Here is a 15,424-nt window from a genome sequence, read left to right on the forward strand (position 1 = left end):
TGAAAGATTCTCTGAACGGCAATCTGGCAGTCCATTTCAAATATGCAAACAAATCCTCTTCATAAAATAGGAATTAACATAGTACTTGATATAAGGGAGTGAGGCTAAAACTGTTCCTCTTGATGATGTTTATCTCAATTTCTAATGGCTGCTAAAATCCTTTCAATCCCTCGCACCTTCTATGCTCAGCAACAGCTGTTCCCTCTATCTACTGAAGTTTCCAAGAGATGTTACAAACAGTGCTCTCCTTTACTAAAGACATCAAATACAGGGTTAGTCAAAATGAATAGGCCAATAATATATATATTATACATATATATTGGCCTATTCATTTTGACTAACCCTGTATATCTTTAACACCTAACTGTATTATATCCTCGCTTTGCTCCCTACAGAATGTGCATATGTACACACGTAAGTCCAAGGACTTTATCACATGCAAGACAACCCCTCTTCCCACACACTTTTAAAACAGTTCATAGACGAAGTATTACAAAGCCCATCATATGATGCAGACAGCTTTCCAGCTGTCATCCATGGTGTTTCGTCAGTGAACTGTGTCAAATGTGTGGAGGAATGGTGGAAAACTGAAGCCAGGTAGAAATCATCTTCAGAGGTCCTGATCATCACAGAAATGAGAGAAAATAATTTAGTTATTTATTAATTTAGAGCAATCATTACATGTCGACAAAGAAACAAGTTAAAGCACAACAATTAACATAAACAGGTCAACAACAATAAAATACATTAAAAAGTAATAAAAGTACATTCAAAATATTGGCCCTGAAATATTAACACAACCAAGTTTGAGTCCGCAAATCCAAATCATAGTCCAGAGTTCCAGTCCAAGATCTCTTAATTGACAATTCTCAAGAGTCATTACAGTTGTTGCTAAGCCAAAACTTAAGTCTTGGTCCCAAAACCAAGACTTAAGTTTCTTCCTGAAGGAGAGAAGGAATCACCCTGATTTCACTAGGGAGAGCATTCCACAGACAAGGGGCCACCACTGAGAAGGCCCTGTCTCTCATCTCCCCAATTGTGCTTGTGAGGGTTGCGGGATTGAGAGCAGGGCCTCCCCAGATGATTGTAAACTCATAGAGGGAGATACATTCAGACAAGTAAACTGGGCCGGAACTGTACAGGGTTTAAAACACATGGGATGGGATCTGTCAGATTTGCTCATATTGAAATTGCTTCAGAATTGGTGTTACTATGGATGGTCTAATTTACTCCACTTCTTTTACAAAATTCTTCTGCATGAGCCTGGAACAGTAATTATTTTTAATTATTGTAATCCTAAGGAAAAGCACAATTGTAAGATATCACAACTTTGCTTTCACTGCATTTTCTCCTTCCTTGTAATCTAGACTCTCAAAATTGCACTAGCTTTTAAACTTTTTTTAACCTACCATAGGAAGCTAGAATATTGCCCTGGGTCTCCTCTAGAGTAACAGGACTGAGAATGAAATCAAAGTATCCCACAAGTGGTGTCTGTCTTAAGAACTGTGCCCTGGGTCTTCTCTAGAGTAAGAGGATCGAAAGGGAAAATAGCTCATAGACGTGGTGTCTTAAAAATGATGCCTCGTGTCTCCTCTAAGCAGATGGCTGAGGTGGGAGGGGATAAGTACATTCTCCATATTCTTGAAATACTGAATCCTGCACAAAGAAGATGATTCTACGCACAAAGAACATGATTCTACACACAAAAAAGATGATTTCTCCCACTTCCCCCAGCTTCATCTGATGAAGTCCCAAGTCATCTGCCAGCTTGTAGTAAACTCATGAAATTCACAGGGTTTCACCAGGAGCCCCAGTGGCACAATGGGTTAAACCCTTGTGCCAGCAGGACTGAAGACTGACAGGTCAAAGGTTCAAATTCAGGGAGAGCACAGATGAGCTCCCTCTGTCAGCTCCAGCTCCCCATGTAGGGACATGAGAGAAGCCTCCCACAACCATGGTACAACATCAACACATCTGGGCAACTCCTGGGCAACATCCTTGCAGATGGCCAATTCTCTCACATCAGAAGCAACTTGCAGTTTCTCAAGTTGCCCCTGCCCCCCCCCCCAAAAAAAAAAAAGAAATCAGGCAAAATAATTACTCAGAAATAGATTTGCAAGTTCCTCTGAAGTAGAGTCAATGGGCCCTGGTATTCATTGCAAGTATTAACCAGAATGATTATTCTTAACTTCCAAGATCAGACAGGATCTGGTGATTTTAGGTTACTATTGGTTCCCCCCTCCCCCCAATTAATGCTCTTCACTAATTCAAAATGCAGAAACCAAAAATAGAGTCCACTAATGCTAGGCCAATAAGATTCCAAATAATTACATGGCCAGCAAGCAAAACAGAACTGAAGGCTATAAAGGCAGTCCCTGAGTCCCTAGTTACAAATGAGTCATAGTGAAGAGTGGGACAACAGGAAGTGAGAGAAATCTACCCCGGGAAAGGAAAGTCACCCCTGAAAGAGTTATAATTTGTGTGTGGGGGGTGGGGGGTGGGGGGAGGTGTCACAATTGATGCTTTATCACCAATCCTTGTTCCCACAACAAGTCAAATTTTTCAAAATCCAATTATCACAGGAACAGAAAGTGAGGTGAAATCTTCTGAAAAGGGACATAGAAAGCAAAATGAACACCTCAGGGGTGTTAACTCTTCACTATGTTACCCAAAGCATGTGTGCGTGTGTGGCTGGAGTTACACTAAAAATGTACCTGTTCTGACTTACATTCAACTTAAGAACAAACGTATACAACCTATCTTGTTTGTAACTTGGAGATTGCTAGTTTTCAAGATGGTTCACTCATCTCTGAATTTACAGGAACACAAAATGCAGACACTGGTCACTTCCACACAGCTGTATAAAATGCATATTGAACTTGGGGCAGTTGCAGACAACACTTAATCACAGGTTTTAGTAAGGGGCAAAATATCCCGGGATTTCAGGAGAGGTCCACATACAGACCTGTTGGTCCCAGGATTGCTGCCTCCGATGTCCAGACTTGATGCTTTTTTCCAAGATTTAGAGGCTCCCAAGATGGCTGCCACTGAACTTCCACTGGAAACCAGCAGGTTTTTTTAAAAAACCACATGGGATGTGGATATGTGGATATGTGGAGATTCGGATATACGGATAACCACAAAAATTCTGTCCTTTTGCCCTCCAGACATTTTATGAACTATCTCCCACATAAACAAACCCCATAGGGTATGACCAGTACTGCCGAAGTCAGCAGTACATACACAGGAACACACACTTTTACACCAGGAACAAAACTTTGTCATTATTTATTATTTTTACAGCCTGGTCATCTGTCTAGACAGATTTGGTTGTGTACTTGTGGCATCCAACAACAGGATTCTGTTTCTGGGTTATACATGGCTTTCCCTATTAGCCGCCTGCATGAGCTTGGCTCTCAGTGTTTTCATTCCTCTCTAGCACTTCAATGTCCCTCCTTCATCCTGTAGTAGGTAGTAAAAAAACTCTGGAGGTTCAGGTGTGCGGATATATGGATATGATTATCTGCAAAATTCCGTTTTATGTGCAATCCAGAGAATCTGTGCCCTCCTCATGTTTCATAAAGTATCTGCCACACAAACAAAGTTTATTGGGGTAGGACTATTTTTGTCCAAGTCAGCACTACACAATGGAACAAGAACACACACTTTCAAGCTAAGAACAGAACTTTGTAATGATTGCCACTTTTTACAGGCTGACTGGCCATCTGTCCAGATAGGTTTAGTAGTGTACTAGTGGCATAGAAGAACAGGGCGGTGTTCCTGGGTTAAATATGGTTGTTCCTGATTGCTCTTCTTGTGAAAAGATGTACGTGTACAACATTGACTAAGGGGCCACAACTTTGTCCTGGACAGAGAAAATGTGCCCTACACATGTTTCATGAAGTTTCTGGCACACAAACAAAGATTTTGCCTTCTACTCAACTGTCACCTTCTTTTTGGGAACTGACCAATCAGAAACAAGCATCTAAAATCTGGGAACAAACTCAGATAAAAAATACAATGTTTTCCGATTGCAGGGACATACAGACATGAGAAGATCCGGATATTCGGCTAAAAACCATTATATTCCCACACCTGGAAATCTCACATTTTTTGCCTTTTGTTTTGATTACTTCCGGGTTTACAAGGCCTCCTGTTTGCTGCGGAAGCTCCTGGGATAAAGGTACTGTCTGGACGGGTCCTTGATTATATGGCAGTGTGGATTCAGATAGCCCAGTTCAAAGCAGATATTGTGGATTATCTACCTTGATATTCTGGGTTATATGGCTGTGTGAAAACTGAAAACCACATTCGATTAGTTGTCTTGGAAAGATAAGGTGCAATTTACTAGTGCCACAGTACATAATAACCCTATTTTCTATTGCAATTGATTTTTTGGCAACAAAAATGGCTCAGGTAAACTTAATGCCTAATTAGGAGAACACATACTTATAGTCATTTTCAAATGCCTGAACATCTCTTATTGCAATATATTGGGCATTGATTCCACCGAACGGTATTTCATTTGGTTTTCCTACTTTAAAGTACTATCTATTATTGATAGCATAACCATTATACAGCTATAGCCCTGGTGGCCTTTTGCTCATATATTAGAATGAAAGTGAAATCACCTGGGTGGTAGAGAAAACACGGCTGATAAGCTCAAAACTTAATAACAAACCAACATAAGAATGTGTCTGCATGTTTGTGTGCATATTTAGGTTTATTATTTATTTATTTATTTGCTTCATTTTTATACCGCATTTTTCAGCCCTTAACAGGCGACAGGTTTATATGGATACCTTTCCTTGTTTTGGAAACTCAAGGGAGAGAAAAAGCATTTGAAGACGCAAAAAAGAAAACACCAAAGTGCTAACTGAAACATGTAATATCTGAAACAACTAAAATATATGGGGCACTGTAGATAGATTAATGCAGATGTTTGCATTTCAAGTGTCCTCAAACCTGAAAAATACATATAAAGATATATACTAAAATATTTTGCTGCCATTAAAGCACCTTTTCACTGAAGAAATCAATTAAAAGGCCTTTTCCACACTGTTCTTCAGGGGGAGACTATTGTACCATTCTATTTGTTGTTTTTTCACTTTTTGTGTCACAAGGATCTGGAAACACACCAGGTTTTAATCATCCTTGCTTCTATTATGACTTTAACACAAGAGCACACATTCCTAGCTGCCATCTTCATACCTAAAGATGGTCTTAGTAAAGGTAAAGGTTTCCCTTTGACATTAAGTCTAGTCCTGTCCAACTCTCAGGGGTGGTGCTCATCTCCATTTCTAAGCTGAAGGGCCGGCGTTGTCTGTAGACACCTCAAAGGTCATGTGGCCGGAATGACTGCATGGAGTGCTGTTACCTTCCCACCAAAGCAGTACCAACTGATCTCAGAATGCTAAGTTTTCAGAATGCTAAGTTGGCAGAAGCTGGGGTTAAGAGAGGGAGCTCACCCCGTTCTCTGGATTCGAACCGCTGACATTTAACTCAGCAAGTTCCGCAGCTCAGTGGTTTATCCCAGTGTGCCACCGTTAGCTCCATATGCTATTATTAGGATTGCACAATATAAAACCAAAGGCTATTAAATATATGGAGCACATCAGATTGTGTTTTCTAACCAGTAAAAATCTTGGATTGTTTTAAACTAATTCCAAACAGCTTCAGGCCCTTTCCTTTTTTCCCTCAGCCACTTAAGCGCAAATGGAAAAGAAAAGGAAGGGTCCTGAGGTTATTAGGAATGGTGGGAGATGAAGTCCAAAACACCTGGAGGGCCAAAGGCTGCTAGGAATTGTAGGCTTACGCAGCTACACCTGGAGGGCCCAAATTTTCCCATGCATGCATTAACCCTTTAGAAATTTAGAAATTGCTGTTCACACTTCTTCCAGACTTCTGGCATATTGGTACAATCTACAGCAAACCCCTGAATACAAGCAACCATCCACAAAACAATTTTCGATCTGTAGAAATATGCTAATTGGAATGAAGAAAAATGCAAAACATGTTTCTATATCATGCAGATTTAATATATCTTTAGTAAAGAAAACATTTTAAGGGTTCTAATTCCACCTAAGGAAGGAAGAATAGAAGGAGGGGGAAAAGTACCTTGTGTAGATAGGTAGGTAGGTAGGTAAGAGGCAGTCAGGCAAGCAAGCAAAGGGATCTTGTACCATCAAAAGGAGGGAGGGAGAAAGGAAGGATACTCTTTGGAAGAGACCATCCAGTCCAAACCCCCTGCCAAGAAGCAGGAAAATTGCATTCAAAGCACCCCGGACACATGGCCTTTCAGCCTCTGTTTAAAAGCCTCCAAAGAAGGAGCCTCCACCACACTCCGAGGCAGAGAGTTCCACTGATGAACAGCTCTCATGTTCAGGTGGAACCTCCTTTCCTGTAGTTTGAAGCCATTGTTCCATTGTGTCCTAGTCTCCAAGGCAGCAGAAAACAAGCTTGCTCCCTCCTCCCTATGACTTCCCCTCACATATTTATACATATTTATACATGGTCATCATGTCTTTAAATATGACACTATCCTTTGTGTCTAGTCTGGAAAAAGGGGATCCATCCTGAAAATGTGTTTACTCCAGTAAATGGAAAGAGGGGCATGGAAAATTATGGCCCAGAGAATAGGTGAGGTAGTGATTCATCGGTACTTACACGAAATTTGGCATTGGCTGAGAGTGTGTGTGTACTTAGTACACTGACATACAGGTGAAAACAGGAGAGATGCCATTAAAATCTCTGTAACAAAGCAATGAAGATGATGACCTAGAGAGGCAATCCCTGTGAGGCTTCAGGTGAGAATGCATGAGAACACATATCCCCTGGAGCTGGGGAAAGGTGAGGGACAAATTCCCAGAATCAATAGCCAAATAATCAGAATAGAGGGGTAGAATGAATCCTGGAGAGTGAATAGAGAGGGGATGTTGTCCTAAGTCAGTGTTTCTCAACCTGGAGGTCGGGACCCCAGGGGAGTATCAGAGGGGTCACCAAAGACCATCAGAAAACATAGATTTTTCTGTGGGTCATGAGGTTCTGTGTAAGAAGTTTGGCTCAATTCTATTGTTGGTGAGGTTCAGAATGCTCTTTGATTGTAGGTGAACTATAAATCCCAGCAACTACAACTCCCAAATGCCAAAGTCCATTTTCCCCAAATTCCACCAGTGTTCACATATGGGCATATTGAGTATTCATGACATGTTTGGTCCAGATCCATCATTGTTTGAGTCCACGTTGCTCTCTGGATGCAGGTGAACTACAACTCCAAAACTCAACGTCAATGTCCAACAAACCCTTCCAGTATTTTCTGTTGGTCATGGGAGTTCTGTATGCCAAGATTGGTTCAATTCCATCGTTGGCAGGGTTCAGAATGCTCTTTGATGGTAGGTGAACTATCAATCCCAGCAACTACAATTCCCAAATGACAAAACAATCCTCCTCCCCCAACCCAACAGTATTCAAATTTGGACGTATTGTATATTTGTGCTAAATTTGGTCCAGTGAATGAAGACACATCCTGCATATCCAATACTGACATGACGATTCAGAATAGTAGCAAAATTACAGTTATGAAGTAGCAACGAAAATAATGTTATTGTTGGGGGTCACCACGACATGAGGAACTGTATTAAGCGGTTGCGGTATTAGGAAGGTTGAGAAACACAGTCCGAAGGGCCGAGAAGGGGGATGTCTAATGGGAGAGGAGGTTAACTGGGGGCCACGGTCAGGGTTGGCATCTTGCTGGGTATAAATAGGCTGGGTATAAATAGGCTTTCCTACCAGGTCCAGAACAGCTCAGGGAATATATATATATATATATATATATATATATATACGCGCGTGCGCTAAAGGGCAGAATAAATGAATGCTAAAGGAGAATTTGGAAGAAGAGGGGGTGATGCCTTATAAAAGTGAAAAGAGGGTCTATCACAGACATTGGCAAAGTTGGGCCCTCTAGGTGCTTTGGACTCCAACTTCCACTATTCCTAACAGCCTCAGGCCCTTTCCTCCCCCCCCCCCCCCCAGCCGCTTAAGCGTATGGTGGGTCATGTATGTTGGGCTTACCACCATTCTTTTATTTATTTATTTATTTATTTATTTATTTATTTATTCCCTGGCTTTCTCTACCTCAAAAGGGACTCAAGGCAGCTTGCATATAGGCAATTATTCAATTGCCTCAGTAAGCATGAGTCCAAAAGTGGCAGGCTAAAACCGGGAACATCAATCCAGGGCTGTAGCTGGGGGGGAGGGTTATGGGGGGGGATTAAGAGTTCAAACTCCACAGAAAGGGTTCAATCCCACCCCCTGAACCCTGGTTTACTCATGAATTTTAACCGATTTATGAGAAAACCAGGTTTTTGACACATTTCAAAGCATGGTTGCATTTTTAAACCCCCCTCTGCTTACGGCCCTGCCTCAAGCCATGGCTGATACCAAATGAGAGACCTCCCCCACCCCCCAACCCCGCACACAGAAGCCTGGGCAACTTGGAAGGTGCTGAACAGACTGCACTCTGGCACCACAAGATGCAGAGCCAACCTTAAGAAATGGGGCCACAAAGTGGAGTCCACGACATGCGAGTGAGGAGAAGAGCAAACCACAGACTACCTATTACAATGCAGTCTGAGTCCTGCCACATGCACAATGGAGGACCTTCTTAGAGCAACACCAGAGGCACCCCAAGTGGTTGAGGAGGAAACAGAAGGGGCCTGAAGCTGTTAGGAATGGTGGGAGTTGGAGTCCAAAACACCTGGAGGGAAGGCGCAAGTTTGTCCATACCTGCTTTATTAGGAGGGAAGGTTAACTGGAGGAGAGGTTCAGGACTGGGTATAAATAGATGGAATAACCTGAGGCTATCCTATTACTCTGGACTGAAGATGGGAATGAGCTTCAGGAAAGCTGGTCAAAAATTATACACACACATCTGTACAAACATACATCCATATCTATCTATCAACCTATCTGTGTGTGTGTGTGTGTGTTCTAGGTGCTGATCTATCTCTCTCTGTGTGTGTGATGAAGGTTCTTCGTTCCCTTCTTTTCCTTTCTGAAGGAGAGAAAGGAGCTGCGGTGGGTTGAGTGGCACTCAAGGGAGATGGGGATTTTTTGGTGGGGCGCAATGGGAAGAAGGGAATGCAGAGGAGGCTTTTGGGTTGTGTACGGGGTCATTTGGAGCAATGGGAGGACTGGGATGCAGAGGAGGCGTTGGGGGTTGTTTTTGTTTGGGGGGGATGTCTGGAAAGGCAGGAGGCCGGAGAAATAGGAGGATGTGATTTGGGGGGGGGGGGCACCAGTGCGCACTGGATAAACCGAGGTCCCTGGGGCGAGGAAGAGGGGATTGTGGGGGGACCTTGAGAGCTGGGCTTGGGGAGAGAGTCGCCTACCTGTCCCAGGGCAAAGAGGTCCGCAGGCGCGGGAGGATGGCGCTGACTCCCTCCCCGCCGTCCCTTCTCCTCCTTCTCCTCCTCCGTCTCCTTCTGCCGGAGTCCGGCCCGGGAGCAAGGAGGCAGCCCACAGCGTCGCTCGCCGGCAGGAGGACCCGGGCAAGGAGGACAGCTCCCTGCATCAGCCCCGCTTCCACCACCAAATCCACCACCAAATCAAGATTTCCCTATTGCCAGGAGACGGGGGCTTACTTTCCGCGCATTTCACCCTTTCTTTCCTGCCTTTGCGTGGCAGGAAACCAAATCCTCGCCACGCAGATCACGCCTGGAAGCAAAGGCACTATCTGGCATGATGCTGTGTCATATATAGTGGGCTTACTGCCATTCTTTTATTTATTTTATTTGCTCTATTTATACCCCGGCTTTCTCTACCACCAAAAGGGACTCAAGGCAGCTTGCATATAGGCAATTATTCCATTGCCTCAGCAAGCAAGAGTCCAAAAGTGGCAGGCTAAAACTAGGAACCTCAATCCAGGGCTGTAGTCAGAGGGGAGGGGGTCCTAGGGGGAGATTTAAGGATTCAACCCCCCCAAAAAGGGTTCAACCTCACCTCCACCCTGAAACCTGTCATGAATTTTAACCAATTTATTTCAGGGTGGGGTTGATTTTTTTTTTTTTACATCCTCTAGCTACGATCCTGCCTCAAGCCATGGCTGATACCGAATGAGAGACCCCCTCCTCCCCCCATCTCAACCCCCACCTCTTCCCCAGGCACACAGAAGACTGAGTAACTTGGAAGACGCGCTCTGGCACCACGAGATGCAGAGCCGACCTTAAGAAATGAGGCTACAAAGTGGAGTCCAGGACATGCCAGTGTGGAGAAGGGCAACCCACAGACCACCTACTGCAATGCTGCTGGGCCATGTATAGTGGGCTTACTGCCATTCTTTTATTTATTTATTTATTTATTTATTTATTTATTGGCTCTATTTATACCCAGGCTTTCTCTACCACCAAAAGGGACTCAAGGTGGATTGCATATAGGCAATTACTCAATTGCCTCAGCAAGCAAGAGTCCAAAATTGGCAGGCTAAACCTGGAACATCAATTGATTGCTGTAGCCGGGAGGGGTTTAAGGGTTCAAATCCCCTAAAAAGGTTCAACCCCATACTCCCTACCCCCCCCCCCCAAATTTGGTTTACTCGTGAATTTTAACTGGTTAACCATTTTATGAGGAAACCAGATTTCTGACACATTTCAGAGTGGGGTTGAATTTTTAAACCCCCCTCTGCTTATGACCCTGCCTCAAGCCATGGCTGATACCGAATGAGACACACACACACACACCGGCACACAGAAAACTGGGCAACTTGGAAGGCACTAAATGAACTGGGCTCTAGCAGCACAAGATGCAGAGCCAACCTTAAAAAATGGAGCCACAATGTGGAGTCAAGGACATGTGAGTGTGGAGAAAAGCAAACCATAGACCATCTATTGCAATGCATTCTGAACTCTGCCACATGCACACTGGAGGACCTTCTTGTAGCAACACTAAAGGCACTCCCAAGTGGCCAGCTACTGCTCAAGGACATTTAACACAATGCCAAGTTTTTAAACTTTGTGTTTTTAAAATACATTATAACTGTACCCTCGGTTTGCTTCTGATAAAAGGTAAAGGATTTCCCTTGGCATTAAGTCAAGTCGTGCCCGACTCTGGGGGTTGCTGCTCATCTCAATTTCTAAACCGAAGAGCCGGCATTGTCCGTAGATACCTCCAAGGTCATGTGGTTGGCATAACTGCATGGAGTGCCATTACCTTCCCAATGAAGCAGTACCTATTGATCTACTCACATTTGCCTGTTTTCGAACTGCTAGGTTGGCAGAAGCTGGGCCTAACAGGAGGAGCTCACCCCGCTCCCTGGATTCAAACCGGCGACCTTTCAATCAGCAAATTCAGCAGCTCAGCAGTTTAACCCATAATACGACAAATAAATAAATAAATACCATTAAAACACATACAATTCCAATAAAATTCAATTCAATTCAAATTCATCCACATTAAGTATTTAAAAACATTTCATTCTATACTAAAATCACGCCTCCATAATAGTAGTTCAAGCTGTTCCATAGTCATTGAACATATTCCAAATTTGTTATTGCACTGTACTGTTCTCCGAAATCTTGATCCCAAAGCTAAGTTTTTACTTCCCTTCTGAAGGCTAAGTGGGAGGGGACTGATCCAATTTTGCTGGGGAGAGAGTTCCACAGCCGAGATGCCACCACTGAGAAGGCCCTGTCTCTTGTCCCCACCAGTCGCGCCTGCAAGGAAGATGGGACAGAGAGCAGGGCCTCCCCAGAGGATCTCAATCTTGGAGATGGTTCATAAGGGGAGATACATTCAGACATTTAAAAAGGGTCATGCCCTGTGCATTCTTCTCCCCCCTACTATTACCAGGTTGTGGTCAGAGAGTACATGTCCTGAGCCCCCAGTATCTGCTGAGGTTTGTTTCCAGAATTGGAGACCCGAACCTGTGGATGCTCAAATCCCATTATGTACAGTGGTCTTCTATATACAAAATGGTAAAAAACGTTTGCTTTCTGTACCTCACAACCTCTGAGGATGCCTGGCATAGATGCAGGTGAAATGTCAGGAGAGAATGCTTCTAGAACATAGCCATATAACCCAAAAAACCTACAACAACCCAGTGATTCCGGCCATGAAAGCCTACGACAATACATTACCTTAGTCAGTGTTGTCAAGCTCTAAAGCCACTAGGCGGCGCTGCATGACAGCCCAAGGGGGACAGATGGGGCCTTCAAGCTTAAAGGTTAAGGCTTACAGGTTGAATATCCCTCCTCCAAAATGCTTGGATTTCCTTGTCTCTCCCTCCCCCACCGATTTTGGATTATCTGTGTTCGGACATATATCTGTGTTTGGGGCACAAGTCTAATTCCAAAATTCATTCAGGTTTCATATATTCCATGCACATAGCCTGAAGGTAATTTTATACACAATATTTTAAAATAATTTTGCTGTGTACACTGAACCATTGCAAAGCAGAGGTGTCACCATCTCAGCTACTCATGCAGATAAGTGTGGATTTTGGAGCATTTCAGGTTTCACGATTTCTGATAAGGAATGCTTAACCCTGTACCACTTTGTAATTTGACTACTGCAAGAAAGGCGGTCAAATGGACCCAGAGGTTTTTCTCCTTTTGTACATTACATTGTACAAAATGTAATGTATAATTATGGCGCTCCATGAAGTCATGCTGGCCACATGACCTTGAAGATGTATATAGATAATGCCGGCTCTTCAGCTTAGAAATTGAGATGAGCACCAACCCCCAGAGTTTGTCACGACTGGACTTAATGTCAGAGGAAAACCTTTACCTTTTACTTACATTAAATTGAGCATAATCTTCAGGATATAGGGCTTAATTTTAGCCAAGGTTCAGCCTCAGAACCTATATTTGAATGTCAGAATTCAATCCTTAGGCGAGATCAAATTATGGAATAATATTGAAGCACTCTTAACTGGAGGTCAGCTGTGACCAGCAGTGCTGTGGAATTGAAGAGGCAAAAATGGAGGACAAAAGGGAGAAATGTGCCAAGAGTAAAGCACGTCAAGCCAACCCTGACCAGGACCGCCTTCCACCTGGAAACCAATGCCCTCACTCAGAGGCGGCCCAAGGTAATTTTCAATGGTAAGCAAACAGTATTTTGGCGCCCCCCCCCCCCCCCCCGCAACCAATCACTGATATATATATTTTCTGTTCGTCATGGGAGTTCTGTGTGTCATATTTGGTTCAATTCCATCATTGGTGGAGTTCAGAATGCTCTTTGATTGTCGGTGAACTATACATCCCAGTAACTACAATGTCAAGGTCTATTTTCCCCCAAGAGCGCCTCAAGAGCACCCCTGGGCAAAATCAACTATACTGCAAATGCTTACTTTGTGTAATGGTTTGAGCTGCCCCTGCCCTCACTGTAGAATAATATGTGGGTCAATATTAAGGCTCCACGGCTACCTACGTATCAACCACCAGGACACTACACTTGGAAGGTCATCATACTTGGAGGGAAGCCCCCCCCCCCTCCGGTGGCACAATGGGTTAAACCCTTGTGCTGGCAGGACTGAAGACCAACAGGTTGGGGGTTCGAATCTGGAGAGAGCGTGGATGAGCTCCCTCTGTCAGCTCCAGTTCCCCATGCAAGGACATGAGAGAAGCCACTCACAAGGATGGTAAAATATCAAAACATCCAGGCATCCCCTCGGCAACATCCTTGCAGACAGCCAATTCTCTCACTCCAGAAGTGACTTGCAGTTTCTCAAGTCGCTCCTGACACACACAAAAAAATCATACTCGGACAATGAGGGATCACTTAATACAATATTGAAGTGCCACTGAGCATGTGAAGAATAGCTTTCAGTCATGTCATTAAGATACAAGGATAGGGGGTGTTCCACATCCCTAGTTTCAGATCTGGACCTATCACTAAGCACCCTCCAATATACTACAGGCAGTCCCCAAGTTACAAACACCTGACCATAGTTAAAAATGGGGATGAGATAACAGGAAGTGAGAAAAATCTACCGCTAGGAGGAAAATTCACCCCTGGAAGAATTATCATGGGGGAAAGGTATCTCCACTGAACGCTTTATCGCCAATCCTTATTTCCACAACAAGCCATATTTTTTCCAAATCCAATTGTCACAGTGATAGAAAATGAGGTGCAATCTTCTGAACTGGGGCTCAGACAGTAAAACAAATGTCACAGGGGTGTTAGTCCTTCCCTATGCTATCCAAAGCTTTGGCTGGGTTTCCACTTTCAAATGTACTGTTCCAACTTACATACAAATTCAACTTAAGAGCAAACCTACAGAACCGATCTTGTTCATAACTTGGTGACTGCCTGTATTCTCAAAAGGAATTCAATTCTTGATAGGAAACAAAGTTCCCTATTGCTCTTCTATATATGAACTCTCAGCTAAAGGCTCCCCATAGTAGATGGCTTCTTTTCACAGGACAACATTGATCTAACATGTTGGTTAAGTGGATCCATAATTTCTTAACAATTAATAAGTCCTGCTTGGTGCCTGCAAACTGCATTGCATTTCTATTTAGAGGGTATATAGTGGCTCATTGAGACATATGCTTCTATCACTACCATAACCCAATTCATTCAACAAACATGTTTATGAAGGGAACAATTACAACTATTATCAAATGACAGATGGTATCATTCAACTAATCATCACTGCTGTTTAGGCTCTAAGCTGAACGCAGCACCATCACTTTATCATCTTGACCTTTGTGGGAACGGCTCTGATGCCTTGCATCGAAAAGTGTTTTCGTTGTAATCGGATTGTGCCTGAGGTGGTGATATAAACCCTCAAATTGATGGTGTTTGAAATTGACAGACTGAGGAATATACATGACCGAACTCATTCTGAACTGGCCTTGGAAATAAGGCAGAGGTTGAATTCAAGTATGCATTGCATTTAGCTGCATTATGCAATATTTTCAGCCTAACTTTTCAGTTGTCTTCCTCCTATGGTTTACTTCTCTATTTATTGACACTTAAGGGATCCAAGCTTAGAAATATTATTCTTTCAGATGACAACTCCAAGAATATCCCAGCCATTAGGCTAGAGCAGTGGTTCTCAATCTTCCTAATGCCGCAACCCCTTAATACAGTTCCTCATATTGTGGTGACCCAAACCATAACATTATTTTCATTGCTACTTCATAACTGTAATTTGGCTACTGTTATGAATTGTAATGTAAATATTTGATATGCAGGATGTGTTTTCATTCCCTGGACCAAATTTGGCACAAATATCCAATATGCCCAAATTTAAATAGTGGTGGTGGTGGGGGGATTGATTTAGTCATTTGGGAGTTGTAATTGCTGGGATTTATAGTTCACCTACAGTCAAAGAGCATTCGGAACTCCACCAATTGAACCAAACTTGGCATACAGAACTCCCAAAAATACTTGAAGGGTTTGGTGGGCATTGACCTTG

General features: G+C 43.3%; 1 protein-coding gene across 1 annotated transcript in view; it reads right to left on the bottom strand.

The window, feature by feature from the left end:
- FRS3 (fibroblast growth factor receptor substrate 3) overlaps positions 1–9,592 on the bottom strand; it is a 29,400-nt gene extending 19,808 nt beyond the window's left edge. The window contains exon 1 of the mRNA XM_060773061.2: positions 9,393–9,592. The gene's annotated coding sequence lies outside the window, so the exon portion shown is untranslated. The remainder of the gene's footprint in view (positions 1–9,392) is intronic.
- Between the last annotated feature and the right edge of the window lie 5,832 nt (positions 9,593–15,424).

The sequence above is a fragment of the Anolis sagrei genome, chromosome 4 (assembly GCF_037176765.1).
Source record: "Anolis sagrei isolate rAnoSag1 chromosome 4, rAnoSag1.mat, whole genome shotgun sequence".
Classification (NCBI taxonomy): Eukaryota; Metazoa; Chordata; class Lepidosauria; order Squamata; family Dactyloidae; genus Anolis; species Anolis sagrei.